Source organism: Harpia harpyja, chromosome 13 (assembly GCF_026419915.1).
Source record: "Harpia harpyja isolate bHarHar1 chromosome 13, bHarHar1 primary haplotype, whole genome shotgun sequence".
Classification (NCBI taxonomy): domain Eukaryota; kingdom Metazoa; phylum Chordata; class Aves; order Accipitriformes; family Accipitridae; genus Harpia; species Harpia harpyja.
In genome coordinates this window covers 37,034,032-37,057,785 of record NC_068952.1, presented here as the reverse complement: position 1 = coordinate 37,057,785, position 23,754 = coordinate 37,034,032, and the positions used below count along the sequence as shown (strand labels likewise).

Sequence of the window (23,754 nt, the reverse complement as noted above, 5' to 3'; positions counted from 1 at the left end):
AGCTCACCACAAAGGGACATTTTTGAGCCTTAAGCACTACAGTAGTTTCTCCTGGTGAATGAGCCAACACCAGCCAATGGTGAGGACAATCCAGAAAGCGGCTGCTGTCCTAAAGGGAGCTCCCAGGACAGGACACCAAGGAAAATGATGGAGCCAACCACAGTTTAGTGCTATGGTGGCTAATCAAAACTCACCTCTGACCCGCACTGAAATCTGTGCTCCAACTAACCACGTTTGAACTTTTTCCAAACCAGTTTCCTCTAAATCTATGGAGGACATTCCTTAAATTTTAATGAAGGCCACAAGTTTTCATTTCTCAAGTGCTCAGAGACAGAATGAGATGACCACATATGGGAAGGATAAAAAAAGCAGTCGCTTAGCTGGGGTGATTTTCTAATGATGAACATAGACAAAATGAGAATTTAGTTCATTCGCAGGCCCTTGATGATAGCTGCATACAGACACAGAAGCATGAGACAGTTTTGAGAAAACAACTTTTCAAATTGTTTTTTATTCACCAAGGTAATTTTCTATCATTTTAAAAGGTTCTAATGGCTCTTCCTGAGCTCTGGAAAATTGCATTTGTGGTATCTAAGTTGTCTAGCTTCATAAACAGGAGGAAATAAAAAATGACTACAGTATGTTGATTTCAAATAAAAACAAACTTTCCAAGACATCCTCACATGATTATTTTTCTGTTAATTTTGTAGCATATGCAGAACACCTCAAAATGTGGCTTAAAAATTCCCTTGATCTAAAACATTGAAATAGGAATGGTCCTATTACTTAAAAATTTCAGTGGTTTCAGACCTTAAGCCTATGGTTAATCCAGGAATGATCTTCATCCATCCTACAATTCAGAATGAAAAAGTGCTATATGTGGAAAGAAGGACTGAAGCATCTATTCTGACAGGTTGATTTGCAAAAAATAATGGTGGCTGTTTGAAAATGATCAGACTTTTTCATTGCTAGAAGCAGTCCCATTAGGAATGCATTAGCAGGCAGAGTGCAGCTGAGGTGGTCAAAAGTGCATTGTAAATGCAATTTATCTTATCAATATCACTTTCCCATATATAATATGTAATGTTTGTATACCTATGGGTTGTCTGGGTATGTGTGTGAGGTGTAGAGAAGCAAGTCCAGCTCTGCTTCCGTTTACTAATATACAGCTATTAAAATTCTGTATAAACATAATTGAAAGCAGAAGTAGATGTGGCATGCATCTATTTCAAAATATAAACTCCATTGTACGAGTACCATAACTTCTTTGGTATCATTTTGTATTTCAAAACAATAAGTTGTAAGTTGTTATTTCACAGTAGACAGACAGATGGATAGATAGACAGATGGATAGATGAATCGATCAATTGATCGAATGATCAATCTTGCTTTCTTTTTTATCCTCCAGGAAGTCAAACTGCTTTTTCTCAAATATTTTCCACTCACTGACGCCCTCCCTCTTGAGGATGTGTCAGTGAATTGAGTCTGGTATTTCCTCAATTAAGATATCTAAAGTGAAAGCAGAGACAACCCTGCTCCCACTCCCTAATTTTTCCTCTGCCAGCCCAACCTTTTCCCATACATCCTCCCTGCCTACCACGGTGGTGCCAGAATTTATAGCACGGTGAAGAGGAGATGAAGATCCTTGCTGGTCAGCTATCCTACATTCGGGCGTGCAAAGAACCAGGTGCCATTGCATTTGTGTGCTCGCTCAAGAGTGAAAAAAAAACCCTGCCTTTTCAGGCATGTAAGGTTGCTCAGACTTTGTTGTATCCCCTCTTCTGACGGCGATGCACCAAGAGAGTAGCACAGCAGGGCAAGGAGGTGGGTCACATCCATAAGGATGGGATTCTCCCAGGCACCCCTCTCTAATGCGAAATCTTCATTTGTCATCATTGCCAGTTAAATATTCATTCCTGTTTTCCATCAGCAAGGGAGAGCAGCATGAGGTTTCCTTTGAGCTCTGGGACAAAACAGTCATGGAAATTGTCAACCCAGGGCAAGAACAGTTTTAATAACAGGTCAGGTCTCAGTGATCCAAAGTGCCAGTTTTCTCTTCCCCTCCTCCCCCTTCCCTTGCAAGCTCTCCCCCATCCCATTTCATCAACCCCGGGCAGCCCTGGGCTGTGCTGGCCTTGCCGGGCTCTGCAGGGATCGTTACCGCGTGCCTGAAAACTCCTTCCCAGGTTCCCAGGACCTCGGCAGTTCTTTTAAAGGAGCTGCTTTTCATGAAAGTAAATAGCCATAATTTCTAATCCCTTGAGCTGCAAAGTTAAGGAGAGTTTAAAGCCTGCTGCTCCTACAGCATGGCTTGCAGTCCATTAGAGAAGAAGGGCATCCCCTGTTATCTGACCTTTCAGGAAATTGAAGCGTCTTTTCTGCCGACTCTCTCATTACCCCCAGAGAGCTACTGATGAGATCCGGCCATGAAACAAGGGAGCAAAGAAGAGCTGTGATTTATTTTTATTTTTATTTTTCCAGGGAGAAGGGAGACAGACGGCAGAGCTGCCGCACCTTGGAGCTGTGTGCCTGCCTGCACACACTGCACGTGTACTGACCGGGGTCTAAATCAGTGTGGCAGATCGATCAACACCAGTTCAAGCTGGCCAAGGACCTGGCCCTCTCCATGGAGCTGTGATGGGAAGCTGCAACCCAGAGAGGGGCAGGGGAGAAGGCGATAAATGTCGGGAATTAATCTTTGAGGGCTATGTATTTTGCTCAGGCTGCAGAGGTTGACATCTGCAATCTGCGAGGCACAGGTACATTAGTTCTCCAATCCACACCAGCCCTAGAGGCATTTTAACATGCTGCTGACTTCTAGTGCCTCTTCTGAGACTCTTTCCCCAAGATGGACGCTTACTTTACACAGACTGTCTTGCTGACTAATATCTACCTGGCATAGCTGAGATATTCCAGCCAGAGGTGAGGGTATTCCTGCCCGTACTCCAGCTAAGCTCTGCCAACATTATGCCCTTCATTGCCCATTCTCCCTCCTGCTTTGCCCAGGAAGAGAGACCAGTTTCGCCCATGGGGCTGAACTGAAGATCAAAGAAGACTCGTCCCACATTTCTCCTTTGCTTGGGTATTCAGGCTGAGCTGCAAATCTTGCCTTCAGAAACCCTTTCCGGATGTTTTATTTAAGAACACCTTGGTACACGATAATTAATGTTAAGAGGCCATGTTTCCCTGCTGAGCAGTAGCTTATGTCAGGAGCAGCTCCATTTCCTGCACTGGGAGGGCATGGGGATCAAGGCACTGCCCTCCAGGAGTAGGGAGGGTCGGCTCCTGGCCTCCCAAACACCTCTGCCAAGCTGGCAAGGAATTTGTCATGGGACAGCTTAACTGGATTAAATAAACACTAGCATCAGGGCAAGTGAGGTACAGAAGAGGACCCCAGTCACTGAGGGACACTAGCGGGTGCTTTTATTAATCCAACATTGATAAAACCTCTGACCCTTGAAGTTCTCAGCCCGAATAACACCTTCACTGCCAAGCAGGCTTACTTCTTTGTTACAGTCTCACTTTCCCATGAACTTCTCTCTTCTTTGTCCTTAGCTGATGTTGGCTTTGCCACAGGGCTCAGATTCCTCCCCAGCTCCATTTCTCTGGCTTAGGGAATGGACATGGAAATGGCAGGCTGAGTTTTATCCCTGCTTCCCGTCACATTCCCCCTCAAGCTCTGCTGAGGGACGCAAACATCCCTCTCGGGTCACATTTTAGCTACGTAAGACACAGAAATCTAACCTGAGCCCACCAGGTAGTCTCCTTAAAGAGGTCCTGTAGAGACAACTCTTGTCCAGAAAGAGATTCACCCACCCAAAATCAACCCTCTCGGGTTATGTGCACACATCCATCCAGGAGTGCCCATTTCTGGGCATGGACTAGTGGAGGGAATTTAAAGAACATGCTCAAACACTGATTTCCCCTGGTTTATACCTCAGGGACACAACTCCAGTCTGGACATCAGGATTCCTGGGGTTTAGATGTCTGTCACACTCCTAAGCATAATAACAGCCTCTTTTAGCAGCAAAGGTAGAAGAAACCTTGGTGTGGAGATGGCGAGCTTTGGTGCTTGGTTTTAATATTTTGCAACAGGATTACCTTCAGTAGGATGAAACCTGTCTGTCCTGGGACACACGGGAAGGCTAAGGGGAAGGTCTGGCTTGCATGGGAGCAGGAACGCTGGCACATGTGTGCAGCATCACGGTGAGCCACCCTCCGCTTGCACCCTCCGGTCTTCTGCACTGACACACCTGCGTGTGCACATGGTCACTCCAATTCCCTGTCAAAGTATTTTTGGAAGAAAAAAGATAAATGTGTTCACAGAAGATCAGCCAGTCACTCTGCAGTGTTGGGGTTTTTAGTTTTGGGGTGCTGGGGGAATCTTTAAACACCTGAAGTGCCATTTTTAGTGGAATCAGCACTAGACAAATTCCAGGTAGCAATTTCAGTGCAAGCGGAGTCAAATCAATGTTACAGGATTGTGAAAAGCTCCAACCAATAAACACAGCATGAGAGGGTAGTAATAGTTGGAGGCAAGTATAGCCGTTGCACCTGTATTATTCTGCTATATAAACATTTTACAAGGCCTGGTACCAAGTATATTAAAAAGGATGCCAGATTCCCAGGGCCCTTTGTCCTCTCAAAGCCTCCTCCCCCCACGGCTGGCTTTTTTGGCGATGTTCTCAGCATGGCTCTTTCCAGGCGCCATGAGGAATGATGGGCTAGAAACACCCCCAAACACCCACGCTCTGCCCCACGGGGAGGGACAGGGAGCGGGCAGGGGAGGTCGGTGGGGTTTCAGCTGTACCATGCGACCGAGAGCACTACTCCTGCATTGCACCTGCCCAGAGGCATTGCCCCCTCCCAAGGGATTAGCCCAGATCCAGTGCTGACGATACTGAGATCTCCGTCTCTTTCTCTTAAATAGAAAAGCATGTAGGAACCTACAGGGAGTCAGAAGTTCACAGACCGTCTGGTACTTGCTTGAATTGATGTGAACCTCTGCTGTGGAAATTTTTCTAAGACATGCTTTCTCATGAGCGCGCCACACTTTCAGTCTGGGTGAAAATACCACAAGAATAACCTTTCTCATGGTATTTCAGTATTTATTTTCTGGTTCCTGTCCAACCCTAAATCAGGAAGTGCAGAAGCGTGAGAAAATTTTATAAAAAGAAAAAAAAAAGTTTAATAATGGTTTTTAAGTCTCAAAAAAGTTTCTGTTCTGCTCAAGCCCGAGGCAAAAGTTTTGTTCTTGTTTTATTCCAACAGGTTCATCCATTCTCAGCTGCTTCTGCAAGAGCTGTCACATCGCTGTGAGGCCATCAGCAGAGAGGCTGGGGGAAGTCTTGCGCCTTGCTGTTGACTTCTGATGTGCTACCGATTCCTTAGCCAAGTCACTTAGGCGCTTTCTGTGTCTGTTCCCAGCCTCTCTATGAAGACAGCTAATACTTATCTTTGAGAATTGCTTCAAGATTCTTGAGCGAAAGCTCCTATGCAAGTGTAAAAGTTCTTTTATAATTAGTATCCCTTCTTTTTACCCTGACAAGTGTAACTGAGCCTGTATGTACCCCTTTAAGTCTTTAAAAAGTGGAATCCTTTCATAGTGACTTAGGATATGATGTAATGTCTATGCATTGTTAAGGGGACCAAAGTGTAATAAACATTCATTTTAATGAACAAAGCAAAGAGATGTAACTCAGAAGACCCACGGGGAGATGCGTTGTATAGAGTTGCCATGTTTGCATACATGCTTTTCTGACTGCAGTCAGTTTTAACAAGGGTAAAATACTATTGACGTTAAATCACATGTGGGTTTTTGTTGTGTGTATTTTTTTGTCTTCCCCCTTTTTTTTTTTTTTTTAAATGAGCCTCAGAATTGCAGGGGTGTTCCTGAAGACATAATGGCTACAGCTGTACTAATAAGCTAAATGTGTCCAGGACTGTGCGGTGGCCCCAAAGCCAACTGGCACAGAAAAGCCTACCTCCATGCTATTGAACTCTCCTCGTCTCCAGAACAGCAGGGCCACATCCAACCCACCTCCTGGGAACCGGCGCTGGCTGGAGCTGGCTCCAGCGCCGTGCCAGGAATTGTTTGGGAGAGCATTAGCTGGCACCGGGCTCTGCCATGCCAGGGACCGTTCGAACAATTAACAGCGCAGACATGTGAGTGCCAGGGCCTGGCATCATTCCCCGGCACTGCTTGATTTATTAATATCGAGTAGCCATGTGGCCTGCAGAGCCTTTATTGCTGGTGACAGTACCAGGAAAGGAGAAAGTTGGGGTTACTTTTGCAAGGCTGGCAGATAGAAAAAAAACAGGCTGCTTGGGTTCTTTTCTTGTAAACTACACATGCTTTATATGGAAATTATTAAGAGACAATCAAGGCGGGAGCCTGCAATGCTGCCTTGGCAAAGCTGCTTTTCAAAGTGTTGTAGTGTTTTGAAAAAGGCTTCACTCTCGAGAGTGCTCAGTACTGAAGAATGCCCGGTCAAAGTCATTTTACTTATTTTTCTTTTACTAAAGGGATGTAACCAGGACAAAGTATTGTTCTTACAAGTCCACGCAGTCCCTGGAACCCCATGGCACCACATTTAAAACTTGCTGCAACTAAATAACTAGGACATTTGATGCTACCACATGTGAACCCTTTACAAATAAAATGTCTTGACTGAATTCCTGTGCTTCACTGTTGTCCGGATGATGTTCAATTAAAAGCCTTATTAAATGCTGCTCTAGAAAGGTATGTTCTTCCTTTCATGTTTTCCTAGAAAAAGTTTGCAAGAAGTAGTACATGGAAAGCAAGGAAAAGTAATTGTGTCTTCATGTAATTACTAAGTATTTTTTTCCAAAAATTTCCTAGCATTAGAGAGAAATTAGCAGTACCACATGTGTACAGCAGAAGCATCTGTCTTCGATGTATGACTTACATACCTAGTGAGACAACTAGGTTAACAAATGCTAAAGAACAGTCCTTGATACCTTATAAAATGTTGAATATAAGAAACCTGCCCATCCAACCCAACACTTCACATCATTAGCATATAGGAATTTCAGCCTTTCCCTTTCTTGCTGGGAAATGAACACTGATTCACTCAAAAGACAAATTGCTTAACTTTCTCTTGTTGACACAGCAGCGGATTGACAGGCTAAACAGGCTTCTGAACCCTTCCGTAAAAAAATTCTGCCAAGAAGTGATGGTTTAGGAACAGACAGCCATGACAGCAGCTTCATCTACTCATTTCAATGTATGACCCACATTGGAAGACAGCATAGAGTCCCAGGCCCCACCACAATAAGCACTTTTCTAACCTATAACAGGCAGTTGCCCTGAGGAGCTCCCGGGTGGAGCAAGGTGCTGATGCTGGTTCAGGAGACCTGGGTTCTGCTGCTGCTATTCCTTATTAATTAATTTCTCTTCCTCCCTACCTCTAGGCTCGGTTTAGCAAAGCAGCATGTGCTTCACCTCTCTGGATTTCAACAACAATTTAGGCACTAAACCCGTGCTGTAATGCTTTCCTGAGTAGGCATGTGCTGTTGGTCAAGACAGAGGCTGTTCCGTACCCGCTTTCAGCCAGCAAGATCTTCTCAGCCGCTTGAACACATATCTAAGCTTGAGCCTTTAGCCCTTACTTGGAAGAAGAGCCAGGCTTCTAGGAACTGCGGTCAGTGAGCTCTTTTGCCGGGTTTCCTTTCCTCTGCTTTCACTTACCTCCTTCTGCTTTTCTCACTGCAGCCCGTTCTGGAAGTGGAAGAGCCCAAGGACCACAAGACCAGCAGGTCTTGCTTGGCCCTGGTCCTGCCAGCATGGGGAGCCTCATGAACGGGGCTGGCTTCAGCCCCACAGCCAGCCTGGTCCCATTCCAGAGGTCCTGGCAGTAGCGAAAAGCACCTGGGCTGAATGTGACTGTTTCTGAATGCCACTCTGAAACCCAGTTTACTTGAGCTTGAATATCATGGTATTTGTGGCATCCTTTTCCTTCTGCTGCTTCACTCAGGGCAGGCTGCAATGCTTTTACATCAGCAGGCTGATGTCAGTAGGATGTCAGCACGACATCAGCAGGACACAGAAGAGTATTCCTGTGACTAAGAGCTGACCAGGATGGACTTCTCTACCTGGTCTCCGCTCCAAGGCGGTCTTTGCAAAGACTTGCTAGATTGCCATAGAGTATGCACAGCCAGCCGATGAGCTCTGCCAAATACTGCGTTAATTCTTGATGTCGGCTGCTGCTCTACAAGGAAACAAAAGGCTGTTCGTACGGAGCAGACACTCAGCCTCCTCGCAGCCCTTCATGTGGTGTTCAGCTTTAAATGTGTTTTGTCCCAGCACCTTAGAAAGGCTTTGTGGTGCAATAGGAAGCTTAGAAGCCGTAGGAATGTGTAAGGCCAGTCCCTGATTCATCCTGTAACCTAAAAATACAGACTGATTCCTGCAGCGGTTATTTTAGGACCAGACAGCAAACTGCTTCCTTGAGATGAAAAGGCTCAAATACCGGTACCCTCCTCATAAACAGGATCTTGATATATATGGAGAAGAGTCAGACAATTTAGACTGCATGAGTCTCACACAAATGCAGACACAAACATACACAAAAGTGCCAGCAAGGCGAGATAAGCAACACAGCTCTTCATAGTAATTCCTGCCTGTCATTTCTTTTGAGGTAAAATAAGTAAATAATAATAATTTAATAAATAAAAAGAAAACAGTGAGGCTCTCCCTCATGTTTCTGCTAGGCTCTTCCCGCACTTGAGAGCTACCAGTCTAAACATGCTCTCCCAGGCTTCCTACACCTGAAGGAGTATGAGCTCATAAAAAGACTGCCAGATTGTGTGACACCTTAATGCAGCACCCAGTGTTTTCCTTGCTCCTCACCCTGGAGGTTGGTCCCAGCTTATATAAGAAGGGAAGGGGACCAAAAAAAAGCCCAAACCTAGAGAGAAGGTGTGTTATTCACAACACACACCGTCTATTTTCTGTTAGACCAGAGAAACTCTGGTTGTGCGTGTTTGAATTGCAAAGCATTTAGGCTTTGCAGCCAGCCCTGTTGGTGGAGCTTCAGCAAGGAGGGACACATCTTTGGGGAGTCCCAAAGTCATTTTAGGTACAACTCTTTGCCATTGCCCTTGCTGCTGTCTTGAATCAATCAGTGCTACACTCTCTCTCTTAAATGCAATAGTCTCCAGAAATATTTGGGACTACTCCATGCCAGGAAATTTAACTCTCCCTAGCAAACAAATGGCCACTGATTCCAAAAGGCCTCTTCTGAAGTAAACTTATCTCAGAGGTTTGACTCCCTAATTATTTCCACCACCAGGATTTTAAGGGCAGCTTTTGTGTGTAGGGAAAAGCCACGCGTGTCTGAAACCTGGTGAATCACCATTCGAGAGAAGGTCTCAAGGGTCCAGTTACTGTTTTGAGGTCTGACAGCAATATAGCTGTTACGCAGGTTTCTAAGATGTAGAAGAGGGTAGTGAGAGTTTCCAGCTGAAGAAGTTCCTTTTCACCACTTTTAATATCCTTTTGCTTGTTCTCCACTGAAAATAAAGTGCAAATGAATAAGCAAACTTGGGGGTGTTGAACCTGAGGCAGTTTTTATTGAGAAGTAAGAGGAGCAGGTAAAGCCACCAGCCAACCTATGTTATGGGAAGAAGGCAGGGATGATTTCCACTGTAACACCACTGGAGTCACCAGAGGTGCTCCAAATAGGAACTGAAGCTGAAATCTCTATCGATGAGGGATGCTATTTCAGGTGGGGATAGCTACCGCTTTGGTGATGGGTGGGATAACACTCTTTGTTAAGCACAAACTAGCCCCTGTGCCTCTGGAGCCGAGGAGGATCAGTACGGTTTGGACAAGCACACACAACTCAGGGACTTTCACAGCCCTTAGTCTCCAGTGTTGGGTCAGAAATCTCACAGGCTAATTCTCATGTGTTTACTCAGCTACATTAGCCTTTCCTTCCGAGAAACACAACCATGACAGCAACAAAAATTACCTTCTTTCACGCCTCAGAAAGGGTTCAATACAAGTTTGTTTTGCTCTCAGGTTAGGGTTGGGCAGATGCAAGGGTGTTGTTTCTGATTTCATCCAAGCTGTTTTATTCCTGCTTCTCTTTTGTGTGCCTGTTGTCTTTGGGAGAGCATTCCTCACAATAACAAGGTGGCATCTCCCCAGACTGCCTCCAAGCTACCACTGACATTCATGCTGCAACCCATCCTCCGTCAGAGCGTGAGCAATCAATTACAGATAGTCAACAGCTCCTTAAAGCAGTTTTTCCAAGAGCGAGTGAAAAATAAGAAACACTAATAATTATGTCAGGCTACCACAGGCTTATTATGAGAAAGAAAGCAGGCAAAGAGCGTAGCACCTCAGCTGATAGCTTCTCCCACATGGGCTCACACAGCAGCCAGCAGCCGCTTTCCATGTGCCCCCCCCAGCTGGGGCCCAGCTCTGGTTAGGAGGCAGGAGAGTGAGGGAGACCGTCTTGGCTGTTTTCAAGAACGGATGGCAAAAAAAGTAGCTTTTCCAGTTAAACCCTTCACTGACGTTAGGAAGGAGCACAAACATCCCCTTGCTGACATCCCACCAAAAGCAGCAGCTGCTTCTTACTCCTCTCCTGCCTCTGGCAAGGAGACCAGTGTCCCTCTTCCTAAGATTGAGCTGGGGGGGCAAGGGGGCCAGCTAGCCCTGTCAGTGGTACCAGGGTGGTGAGCAAGCCCACATATGAGCACATCATTCATGCATGTCATTCAGGATACACGTGCAACAGGGGCTGAATTTTGTTGGTACGGGCCCCCTCCACTTTGGCTCTTCTCAGCTTGTGGGTACTTTTCCTTTACAACCTGCACAGTGCTCGTCCTGTGTATTTTCTAGCACATGCATGCAGCATTTTCTGTGCCTGCTGCTTCGCAGAACACTTTGAACAGGCTCAATAAAAACACATTTATGCCGATGCTGGCTTCTTTTGTCAGAGCAGAAACAGTCCGGCTCCATCTCACAGACCTCCTGCTGCTCTGCGTGTGTTAGAGCCAGTTCAAGTGCCTTTGCTGTGCCCTGCCAGCAAGCACGCTCTGCTGCTGCCCTCGCACTCTCTTGCTCTCCTTACCACCCCCCCTCCATCTTAGGAAATAATTAGCAAAGAAGAAATAATAAAGCAATATAGAGTGCACTTCTGAGGCTTCCGACAGCTGTTGGCAGCCGCACTCGCGTACTCCTGGTGCTGCTCGGCTTCCCTAGAGAACCATGTAAGCCTTCCCTTTTCGGGTACCCCCTGCCTCCGCGCACCTGGGCTGAGGTCAGATGAAGAGGAAGGTGCCCGCGCAACACCAGCCTCTTGCAAGATGTGGAAATGGCAGGAGTGGGGAACACACGTTTCCCTCGGGGCAGAAAAAGCAAGTCTCTGCCGTGTGGCAGCATCCCACTGCATAATGCGCTGCCGTAATGAATAGGTAGGCTGTAGGTATAGGCTATAAATAGATCCTATAAAGCAGCATACATCTGTGGCATTGCTTGCCTCAGCCGAAAGTGTCACAAATTACTAGAGCAACAGCAGAAAAGGATATCACAGCCTGATGAGCGCATGTGAGGGAATTTGCAATTTGAGGGATAATGGAGCGACAAGTCTGCAGTCTGCAGAGCTCCCTGGCACCGAGGCAGGCACCAAGGGGACATTGTCTCCACTTCTCAGGAGACATGGCCAAAAAGGAAGACACAGCTCCTTTGCTGTCTCCTCTCAGGCCTCAGCTGCTCTACTGAGAGCCACTACAAAGGTGTCAGTAAATAGCAATGACAGTGATGAAATTCCCTTCATAAGTGTCCAAGTAAGTGTCAAGTACTGGCCGCAAAAGTACAGCTAGAGAGCAAGGCGATACTTTATTCTTGCACAAGGCCAGACATAAACAAGGACTCTTAATGGGGCTGGGGAAAGGGCTTTGCAATCCATTAGCTACCTGCTGAGCATAAAAGTCTTTGGCTGCATGGATGTACTGATAGGGCATGTTTCTCGTGTTCTTCCTCTAAATAACAAGAACAGACAAAAATACAGACTGTAGTAAAAGCCACGAGAGATGTCTGTAGCTGCAGTGCTGCAAGAACAGGATTTCTGGTTATGGGCAGCTTAGAAGTAGCCTCTCTGTGGGAAGAGCTGGTCAGTAGCATTTCATCTCATCATCTGGTCCCACCTGCAGACTTTTGCACCAGGGAGATCGGCGGTTTCTGACGTCCTGGGAATCTCCGTGCCAGCTCTGCACAGTTTGGAGCGTTCCGTCTACCTTGCATGCACATATGTTCACCGGTTTCTTACTGATGTCATATGATTGCAATATCCTTATCCGATTAGCAGGCTCAGGCATGCTTGGCTCACATTGTATCTCAATTAATTTTACCCGCAAACATTGATGTACTAAGTCCTGAAACAATGCCTACGTAACTCCCCAGGGCATTGTTTTGATTCCATCCTGCAACAAGGTCACTCTCCTCTTGACTGATGGTTTTTCATTCTTTATCTTTTCCTAACAGATGTTTCTTAAACAAGATTTTCACTGGCAATGAACAGAATAATCTTCACAAACTGTTTGAAAATTTAATGTCTCCTGCTAGCTGCTGTTCAGAAGCTTAAAGTACATATTTTAATTTTTTACTGCTTGTTGGATCAAATAGCCAAATATGGATTTAATGTCTAAAGGCTACCTCTGACGACCAGAGCACCCTGCAAAACAGAGACGCTCAGCTCGCAAGCACAGTCTCCAGAAGAACTCTGACTGCATTTGCAGAGTGCCAGACTTACTGACCTGAACTTTTCTGACTGCTGGCAGTGCCCAGGCTGCATCTCTCCGAAGCACTGTATTACTCTGTCCTACATGCCCCTGCAGCCAGACGTCCGCACCAGATACCGGCAGGTACTTCTCACCGAGGACAACTGGGACAAACTCTCGAGGAAGGCTTGTTTTCACCATTGCCTGACTTACTTGCCCGTACCTCCCACCTGGAGGGGAGGACAGCAGATCCCTTCCATGATGCTTTTTCACTCCCTGCCTCATCAGCCCTGCTGGAAAAGAGCTCTGAGCTATCCCAGGAGCCTGGCATCCCACCTCATCCATCCTGCCTGCTGCTCGCAGCTCCACCCAGCCAACTCCACTGATATATCATCCTCCAGTGAATATTACAAGCCATTTGTCTGGAGACAGTGATTCTCCAGCCATTTACGTCTTCTGAAGCTTTTCTAAGCATCCAGGGGACTGGAGAGGGAGCCCCGCACACCGGGTGGGGGGGGGGGTTCAGCTTGGCGGTTCAGCTCCAGACTTTCTTTCCAACAAGTGACCTGCAAGTGAAATGTGGGAAAAGTAGTATCCAGATCATCATCTGGTATAAATCAACAAAGCCCCACTAAAGACATTAAAGCTCTACTGGTTTACACCATCTGGGAATTTGGCCGCAGGGGAGGACTTCTTAATGTTGAGTTTTTAGCCTTTATCACAGATATACATGGGAGGAAAGCTAGTGCCCTATCTGCTCTCAGCAAGCGTTACCAACCCCTACAGAGATCAATAGGAGCTCCCTGCTCACATCAAGAGCAGAATGATGCCCTAAAATTAGCATGTGTTTGAATCAGTGCATTGTATCTTGTTTGCAGATTAGTAGCACTGAGTAGATATTGAGGGCATAGGAAAGCTAGCCAGTTTAAACAAAGTAAGAATTGACCTAAATTTCTGCTAAGCTGAAACTGATCTTTTTGGATGGGAAAGAGAAGAAAAGGTGTCCAGAAATACTCATGGTTTGGTTCGTTTGATTATTTCGTGTCTTCTCGTGCACCTACCTCCAGCAGACAAGAAATAGTAAAAATTCGCATACTTTGTACTTGTGCTGAACTGGGAGGCATTGGGCTCCTGTCCTCAGAATGGGTGGCTTCTCTTCTAATTTATAGACCAAACAGATACTGACAAATAGGCTTTGGGTGGTTTATCTAAATCCTCCAAAGCTGTGCCCATCAATTAGCTATAAGCTTGGGCAACTCCTTGGTTAGTCCAGAGTGTTTCAAAAAGACAAATCATATTTGCTGTGTAGCATTTCACATATTCCTGCATGCTGTCTCACAATCATATTCTAAATCGTAAAATTGAAAGAAATCTGGAGTGAAATGAAAAGAAACATGTTTATTCTTTATATTTATGATAGCAATAAATTCCCTTAAGGCACTGCCTTTTTCATTTAATGCAGGGTGTACCAAATGTGGGCTGCGTAATGGATATTTTATGAATGCAGCCTTGCCTTGAGCAAGTGATTGCTTAATTATTAGGTAAAAGATTGAAGCATGCAAAAATAAGAAAGTAAAAAAAAAAAAAAAATTACCATGAACAGGCTATGATTATATATCGGTTTCAGCAATCTAGCAGCTAAATTAGAATTATAATAATTTATGTCTTCAATACACAGCCTCTTCCTCTAAGAACACTTTTGTAATATTTTATGACTTCTATAGCTTACTGAAGAAAAAAAAGTGCCACACTCTGCTTTGTAGTTTATCTTTCTCTAAACCAGCTGAGATTTTTTTTTTTTTTGGCATTGTATATTTCTGTTTCTGTTGATAATATTTTTCTTGCTGGAAGAAGGTAGAGGGTGTATGCAGAGAACTGTTTCCTCTAGGTCCTAGCGCACTTCCTCCGTCTGCATCTAAGCCAGCAGGGAAAAAAACCACAAGTGAGCTGCTATTTCACAATGCAAAATTGTAAGCACTCTTGTTTTCTTGCTGCTATTTTGTCAACTAGTTGTGCTTTTTTCTTGTTCATCATAGGGATATATCTTTTTTTTTCAATCCAGCATAGTCCATGGGTGAATGACTAGAGATACAGTGAAAAGAAAAACTAATGAGATGGACTGGTTACTGATGTGCAGTGTTTCTGCTACTGTATTTATCCATTGATTCCACTGTTATGAATAATACACATATTCATCATACCACTGCTTCAAGGGACAATGTTCTCATCCAGGTCCTCTGTGCATTTTAAGTAGCCAGGGCTTCCCCTGAGATCTGGGACTAAACTTATCTTTGGTGTAAACTGTACTGAGATCAGTGAAACCACCGAGACCTGGGATGAATCTGACCCAGGGAGAGAGCCTCTCAAGAGCTCCATTTAATCTCTTTCGCAGCATGGTTTTCCCCAGGAATCTCCATAGCCATCCATCTCTCTAACACACATAATAAATAAATTACTTGCAGATATAAGGGAGCACTTTGCTTCAATCTGCTAATGATCTTAGCACTGAAAGGGGCTCTACTGTGCTTAAACCCTCTTTACATTGCCTGAGAGACTCAAAGTGCTATTACGGTAAAATGAGATGACAAGAAATAAAGAGGAGACCATACAGTGAAGCATTTTGAAATATGGAAAAAACACTTATCACCTTCATCTCTTTATGGCACATTTGTGGTGTCTTTTGAGCTTACAGTACTTGTCAGCATTTCCACTGCAATTTTCAGGTGGATCTTCAGCTACTTAAATACCCAAGTAAGATTCATCTCAAGTCACCTTAACCGTCTGGTCAACAGAGGCCAACGCTTCTGCGGGGGTCTCTCTCTGTATCACAGATGGAGCCTACATGACTTGCGTAGAGGTTTTGATGGCTAAAGCCAAGTGAGATGAATCCCATTCCTAACTACCTGTCTGAACTCAGTCCCTTCTCATCAAGCCTGGTGTCCCCCTGCCACTTGCCTTGCGTACTCCCTTAAGCCACGGCGAAGGGGCAACAGTAGGACCCTGGGGTTTGGCTTCAGCCATCTGCCAGTACATCCCTGCAAACACCAGGCCTGGAAACAGGATATAATTGCAAATAAAAACCATCATACATATGTCACAGTACAGAAAACATTTGGGAAAAAAAAAAAAAAACTGAAAAGAAATGTCAAATCAAGATAGGCTTCAGCTCCAGAGGCCAGCTTCTGGTCTTGCTTACGTCCTGGCCTGAGCCCTGCTAAGTATGGCAAGTACAGCAGAAGTCCTCTGAGTTAATGTCTTTGTAGTGGAGAAATGTGTTTTCTGCAATCCTTTCCTCACCTGCACAGGGTCTGTCCTCTGTCTGACCGACCCCCATTTTACGTATATTTAAGGACTGTCCTCTCTAGCTCAAAATGACCTGGGTGCTGGCTCTTCCTACCAAATGCTGTTCCAGTCTAGAAGCTTCCAATATAAGGAAGTCTTTCATGATAGCTTTAATATCTCTGGTTAATTTCCTCCTTGATCTGCCCTTTTTTATTGCCCTAAGTAATTCATTTTCATCCCTGGCACTGCACCATTTAAGAATTGATTTAAAATTAATACATGAATAAAACAGTATAAATAATGTATGGTCGCTGTATTTAATATTAATAGCCCTTAAATGAGGAAAAATTGCATACCTGCAGATGATTGCAAAAGAACTGTGGGGCCATACTATTAGATTGCAAGGAGAGATATAGAGGTTGCCCAATGCTTCCCATAATACGAGATTTTTTATTTCAGTTGCTTACAGATTTGTCAGACTTCTCTCCTGCAGAGATTCTTTTCAGAATGGACTTTTGCCTCAGAGTGAATTACTCACTGGCATGCACATTGTGAAAATCATCTCCCAAATAGTTCAGATGTTTCTGTGAATGAAACAAGGAGGGGAAAGCATGTTGTTTGCTGGCATAAGACAAGCTGAGTGAGCAAAGCTAGTAGCACTCTGCTCTGGAGCAAGAACTGGGCAGAGATGTAGGCAGTCTATCTTGTGATGTCCCTGTGAAAATTCCCCTCCTCCCTCAAATCTGGTCATAGGAATAAGTGTTTGAACCTACCAAGCACAGACTTGCTGGAGCACCTCAGGATGCGTTTCCTTGCAGAGGGCATGCAGCAGCCTGGTGCTAAGGAGCCCGTTTGCATTTCTGTGCATCACGGCAAGCCTGAGCTCCTACAGCAATGGTGCTCCCCCTGACCTGAACTCAATGGGGAAGAGGGTCAGACCAAGGAGAACCAGGTTGATGGATGAGGACACAGGCTGGTGGATGAGGACAGGAGCCAAGGCAGAAAATAAGACCACAGGCTGGCAGGGCAAGGACTGGAAAGGTAAACTGGGAATTAGAGCAGAGTCCCAATGTGGTAAGGAGACCAGAATTTAGTAAAACTGGGAACTGAGGAGCATGACATGGAGAAGAAAACACTGGGATGTGCATTCATGGAGATGTTGAATTTCCCAGCCCTGGGCACCTCAATGTACCTTCACCCTCCTGCCAGCACCTGTGCCCCATAGCTAGTGCACACTATAGTGCAGCCAGAGCTTCTGCAGGGCCGTGACCTTCCCCAATGCCCTGCCAGGAGCCCAAGCAAGCAGAGACCTGGAGGTGAGGATTTGTCTCAGCTTTCAAACATACCTCTTTTGTATGCTTTTTGAATCTGGAAGAGAAAGCACAGGGAGACCCTGGCATTTAGGAAACAGCTCCCATCCAGAAAAGCTGCCCTCTCTCATCCTCACCCTCCGTTCAAGGATCACACACCACTTGCCTTGCTCGTTGTGCGGCTCTGCCATCACAGGTCAGGTGAGCGGGGCTGGCTGGCAGGGATGGGGACTAAGGGGGGAGAAGGCTGAGACCAAGGAGACCAGCATCCACAGGACAGCGGTTTCCAGCAAGCAAGGGGTTAATGTTGGTCCGAGTCGTCACACAGGTGTAATGAGTCAGGGCCAGGACTGATGGCTGTCAAGGAGGGAATACAGGAAACTTTCACTCTTTAGGAAGGAAGACGGCAGGAGAAAGGATTGTTTCACACCCGATGAGCACAGGGCTCATTTGTCCATCGGACCAGGGATTTCACCTCGCTTTCTAATGAGTCAGTCAAATACTCCTTTTGTTTCGCACGTATCCAGTGTGCTTTCCACCACCACCGCAGACACAGCCCTGTGGAGGACACCTCACTGCCCTGAAAGCTTTTCTCTCGGTGGCTTTTCCTTACCTGCTTGTTCAGTTGGCATCTCACCGTGACCTCACGGCCCCCTTGTCAGGTTCAGTGGGGGCAGAAGGAGCTTCGTGATGTTTTCACACCAGGGAGGTCCTGGTCAAGCTTCAGCAGCAATAGCTGGGCTGCTAGAAGCAAAAAGGTTGCTCAAAAGAGACTTTATGTGTCTCTAGCGATAGTTTTGTGAATCCATTCTCAATCTTTCTGGCTGTGTGTGATTTGTGTGGCTGTGGAAGGAAGGAGCCAGTACCGAGATGAGCACAGTAGAGCCCAGAGCATCCTTCTCCACGCTGAGTCCCTGCAGCGACTGATCCGGGGGTGATTAGTCCTCCTGCACTTTGCCTCATCCCGAGCCCTTCTCTGCTCTGGTCCCAGTTGTTTCTGCCGTCTCCCTGAGATGAAGGGGTGCTTATTCTTTCCTTGCGTGACCTTCTCAAAAGTAGGCAATGAGGATTTCCAAATATTCCTAGTGATGTCAGTAAATTCCCAAACTCAGTGGATGTGTTTTGTATACTGTTCACTTACAGTAGCGGCCTGGCTTTAGAGAAGAACAACTTTTGTCATTGAATGCAACACTTCAAGACATTGTTTAGCCACACAGCTGTCCTGTGCCACAACTTGACTCTGGCATATTCAGCTAAAGAAGCAGGACTTAGCACCTCCAGGTGAAGAAAAGGACAGATGTGACACTCCAGCACCAGGAGATAAGTGGCCAGAGACAACAAGAGACACCTGATTTATTTTAAAATAACACATAGGACTTAGTTGTAGTGTTGGACTCTACAAATGAGTCTGGCTGTGTACTGCAGATCAATGGAGCAGTCACAGAAATACAGAAATTTTCACCAAAATCTCCCACGAGTCCAGCTTGGACTGAACGTTAGCCCAAAACCAGGTTTGCAAACCCCGTGATAAGGTAAGCGACTGCAGAAATGCCACTGCTTGTCACTAGAGGGGCTGTCAGGTTTGCAGGGGAGGGCTGGGGGGAAGGAGAAATAGCCAGACTCTGCAACTCTATCTGGATCCGCAGAGAGATGCTGAAGGAGGCTAGATGGATGGGCAGCTATTTCAGGAATGGAGGAGCTTACAGCCACAAGTGCTGCATCCGAAAGGCTGACTTACAGGCCAAGAAACAGTCTGATGGACCGCCGACAAAGGGGATCTGTTTTGAACCAAGATGAGGGATGTGTGGCGTAAAGCCATGTACGGGGCCAGAAATATACTCAAGGAGAGTAATCCTGCGCTAGCAGGAAAGAGGCACCAACCACTTCCCAGCAGTGTTCTCCCTAAACTTAAGGCCAACCAGCTTGAATTCAAAAATACACCAAGCCCTAGCTTGTTAGGGATGTGTAACTTGAGTTGCTGCCTCATGATGGGGTCTGAATTTAAAGGTGCAACTTCTGTTTTTATTTACCCCAGGTCAGCCTGGTTAAAACATTGGTATTTTACCAGAGCAGCAGAAAGCAGAAATGGGTCCAAAACCCGAGGTGCAGGTTTGCTTTGCAGAGAAGATCAGATTCATCTCCAAACAGATGACACCTCGGCACCTTCTGCTCCCCTGGGATTTGCAGGTGTCTTCCCCCAGAGCCCAGCTGTGCCAGGGCAAAGAGTCTCATGGCTGCTGCGGGGTTTGGACTTGGACCTGCTCGGGAATTTAATGTGGTGCTAACAGCTAAAATGCGAGGCTGGGGGAAGTCAGGCAGAATAACTGAGGGGATCAGCGATCGCTAGCAGGATGCGGCAAGCTGGAGTGAGATGACGTGTGACATGGACCAGGGAAACATGAGCTCCTGGGGGGGTCCCCGTGGGTCTGCAGGTGCGGTCTCCAAGGGGGGATGACTGGCAGCCAGAGCAGCATTTGTGACAAAAAACATTAACCATGAACCCATTATTTGCTGACGAATGTGGCAAATCCAGTTGGGGAGCAGGCCAAAAAAAGTAATGCATAAAACTGAGAAATGACCAACGGGATCTGCCTGGGCATTTCCCAGACAAAATGTTTCAATTTTTGAAGCTGGGCTGACCAGGAAACTCCATCTTTTCTCACCAAAGGGAAGGAAAGAGGCTGGCTGGGGAGGGAGGAAGGAGTAAGAGTCACGCTCTGATCGGGGCTCCCATGGGAGATGGTGCAGCCGGCGGGGGGCAAGACCCAGCCTCACTGGAAGTATAGAGAGCAGAGAAGTTTCGATTGCACCTCTGCCCCATCCCTGTGCACCGGGAGAGCACCTGAGCCATCAGTCCCTACTGCAAATCCAACAGCCAGTGGCTTTGAGCCCAAGGCTCCCAAATTCCCTTTGAGTGCCCTTGCTGCTGACCTACAAAGCACATGGGTTTTGTTACCTCCATTCAGTGAACCAAGCTTGCTCTCCCTCCAGATTTCCTTTGTTTTTATCTAAAGGGCCGGAATCAAAACAAATGGTTTCTGCAGCCTCAAAACAAGACACGGTCTATATTTAGACATGTCAGAAATTCTGAATAGTAGACCCAAAGCACTGTTGTTTCTATTTCTCAGCATTGCCAGCAAACCAAAGTATATCTTATTTGCTCTTGTCTATCCTTACTGTCACTTGGGAAGCCCAGATTAATACAGCAGTGATAAAAGGTAACGAGACAGTCTGTTCAAGTTAGTACACCCAGGTTAGAGGTCAGCTTAAATCTACTGGATAAAAGACAAAAGATAAATCTACTGGATAAAATTGTCCTTTAGTCTTTTTGCTCAAAGCTAATTTAATAGGGCAGAACAAGGTAAACTGAGAAGACCCTTCTCAGCTCATGCCCACACTGTATCTGATGTCCGAATCCAAACCCTAGCAAGGCGAGCTCCCCACCAGCCAGGTGGGGGAACAGCCTGTGCTGGGACAGCCTGCTGGGGACGAAGCAATCACCCCCTGCACAATGGCAGTTCAAACTCGGCAAAGGTCTGCTATGATTTTTCCTACCAGAGGAAAACATAACATTTGCATAAAACGACCGTCACCGATTATTCCGCAAACCTGATTCCCTGGGGCGTGAAGGACGGAGCCGACCGGACCCACGAGTTGTCTCGTCTACGTGGAGAGTGGCGAGCTGTGCAGACAGCCGGAGGGGCTGAGACCCATCACGCACCCCTCCTGTGACACAGCCCTCCCGCCTGGCAGCCGAGGTTTCGGGGCCCGAGGCTATATATGGAGTGGAGAGCAAACGTGGAGAGCATGACTGTTTAAATGCCTGAAGACTGAATCGCCACCACTCCAGCTGCTAGGCTTTCTTGGAAGTTACGTGCTGCACTTCCCGGGTGAGTGGCGTGCTGACATCCAGGATGCTCTTGTCAGGGCTGAGAAACAAAAGAGACACGATTTGTAAGTTGCTGAGATGCTCAACATTTGCTGCAGTTTGGCAACAAAAAAATGTGTAGGAATTTCTCAGTACTTACTTACTGCAAAGTGGTGGGCAAGGCATCTTGGAACCAAGACATATTGGGAACACCCTAACCTGTGAAGGAAAATGGGAGCATGGGAGCCAGGTTTTAACTAGACAGGGGAAATGCTGCAAGCTACAAAGATCAAGGCGATTTGTAGGGATGGGGTCTGCAAGGTCTCAGCTTCCTGACAGCCTCTGGAAGTCACACTCCTGGTGCTCTTCCACTCCCCCGGTCTGCCTGACCTCACTTTCTCCGTGCCGCTGTGTCCCTGGTGCTGTCTAGTGACCCCCCAGTGTCCTAGAAACTTCAGAAGCTGAGCGAGACCAGTGAGAGTGAGATCTTCTCCAGCTCCAGCGAAATATAAGAAGTCCATAGGGAAGGATGTGGATGGTGAGGACCACAATGCAAAGCCGCAGCAGCCAGCGGGGTGGAGCAGGCGTGTGGCTGAGAGCAGTTGGGATCTGATGGCATTGAGGGAAACATGGAAATACAAGGCACCCTGTAGTCCTTCGAAAATGGGGAGCCTGAAGTGCCTACGAGAGGACATGACTGACCTCATCAGCGACAACAGCTAAAGTCAGACAAATGACTGCTGAAGGGGACTCCATGCTAGAGCAGTACCAGAGGAGTTAAGAGAGCCAGAGCTGTCTTCGTCTGCACTCCCCATGGCATCATCTGCCTGAGATCTCCCTCAGATACAGCCTCACATTCAGCAAATTACCTAGATCAGCTGAACAGCCATCGTGCCATACCTGGAAAACATGCTCAGTCCCCAAACCGTGAGACTCTGGGAGCCATGCCCCACTCCAAATACAAATCTCAAAGCACACACGCAGCTGTGGAGACCCTCCTGGCCAGCCCGGCTGCTGCCCCAGGAAGGTTTTCTTCCTTTTTTTCTCTATTATGGGGGGAAAGAGGTTCCTTTCACAGCCCGCTGTGCTCCCTTCACCAAACAGCCATCGGTGCCTCACATTTTAGCCAGCTACTTAATGGAAAGCAACACACTTCCAAGCCTACCCTCACTCATCGTGTGCAGAGCCAGCTGTTATTGCCAGACCAAAACAAGTAGTTTCTTCCCCCTGCCCCGTGGGCTGTGCATGCTGAGTCTGGTCCTTCCAGCCTTTGCTAGCCCCAAAAGAAAAAGGATTGAATGCAAGGACCTGAGCTTTTGCACTCAGGCCCAGAAGCTGTCCTAGTCCAGGGCTGCTGGAGCCGCTGCCTCGATGTACGTAAGCGAACAAGAGCGTCCTGTTGAGTCCCTTCCCCAGAAGCCTTGTGGATATGGCCTTGCCTTTGACATGACCTAGCCCTGCCTCTTGCCTGACTCCTGCGTTGTTTCAGAGGCAGAATCTGAGGATTTGCTGGCACTTTAAAGCGTTCGTCATCCTCTAAAGCTCAGTCATTTTGCCACGGGGGCTTCGGGGCAGCCTGAGCGTGATGCAGCAGTTCGGCTGCCTCAGGGCTGCAGATGCAATCTCTCTCCAGCACATTCAGGTCTTGTTTGCGGTCAAACCTCTGCTCGTGCTGCATGCAGATGAATGGCAAGCACCCACAGGAATCTGCTTAACCGATACGTGCTCTGCCAGCTGAGCGGGAAAGGGATTTTGGAGCCGAAAGGCAACGAGCAACAGCCGTCATGTGTCTTACTTGCTGCCCGGCAAGCGCTCCGGCTCTGCAGCCACCCTCAAAGGCTGCGGGCAGAGTCAGGCGGATGCAGCCTGCAGAAAACAAATCCCACTTCCCCCATCACGGCCATCGGGACCCAGCAGAGATGCCGAAATTCACCCAGACTCCAGGTGGCTGCAGACAGCGGGGCTGCAAACACCCAGACGCAACCTTGCCGGTGGCTCCCTCCACGCTGGGGTCAGCCTGGCAGAGCTGCCATGACAAGCTCTCCATCCTCACCGTGCAGCGGCCTCACACCCAGGGACCGATATCTTCCTCCCAGAAGGCCACTCTGGCTGTTTCTGAACGGCTGCCGGAGCAGCATGAGGCCAAATCGTGGCAGAGATGGAGGTGCAACAGCCCAACGTTATTGACTCCAGCCAGCGAGCGGGCAGTGTAATCTGTCTGCTTTTGTTCCGTTCGCTTGGTGGTGTGCTCTCATTAGCCCCCCACCAACAGTCAACCTGTCAGCAGGTCTGCGCTCCAACTGCCTGACCTCTGACTTCGACTCATTCTTCCACAAATTAATTTCCCAAATTGACAAATTAAAGTGCACAGTATGCCCAAGGTCACTAAATCACACTGGGTTCTGGTAAATGTCAACCAGTGTTGGGGGGGGGGGGGGGTACAAAAATAGGGGGAGGGAAGGGATAGAAGGTAAAAAAGGAGAAAAGAAAAAATACACATTTGTTTGACAGAAACAGATAAAAAACTCTGAACTGTAGTTT

The 23,754-nt window shown here is 46.9% G+C and overlaps 1 long non-coding RNA gene across 2 annotated transcripts; it reads right to left on the bottom strand.

Moving 5' to 3' along the window:
- Positions 1-523: 523 nt before the first annotated feature.
- Positions 524-21,116, bottom strand: LOC128150500 (uncharacterized). Of its 2 annotated transcripts, XR_008238071.1 has the most exons (4): positions 20,955-21,116; positions 13,205-13,319; positions 3,937-4,282; positions 524-1,963 (listed from the first exon to the last, which is right to left on the bottom strand). It is a non-coding gene; the product is annotated as an uncharacterized LOC128150500 (long non-coding RNA). The 2 variants fall into 2 exon arrangements; XR_008238070.1 differs by lacking the exon at positions 524-1,963 and having other exon boundaries at positions 2,193-4,282; positions 20,955-21,113.
- Positions 21,117-23,754: the final 2,638 nt, after the last annotated feature.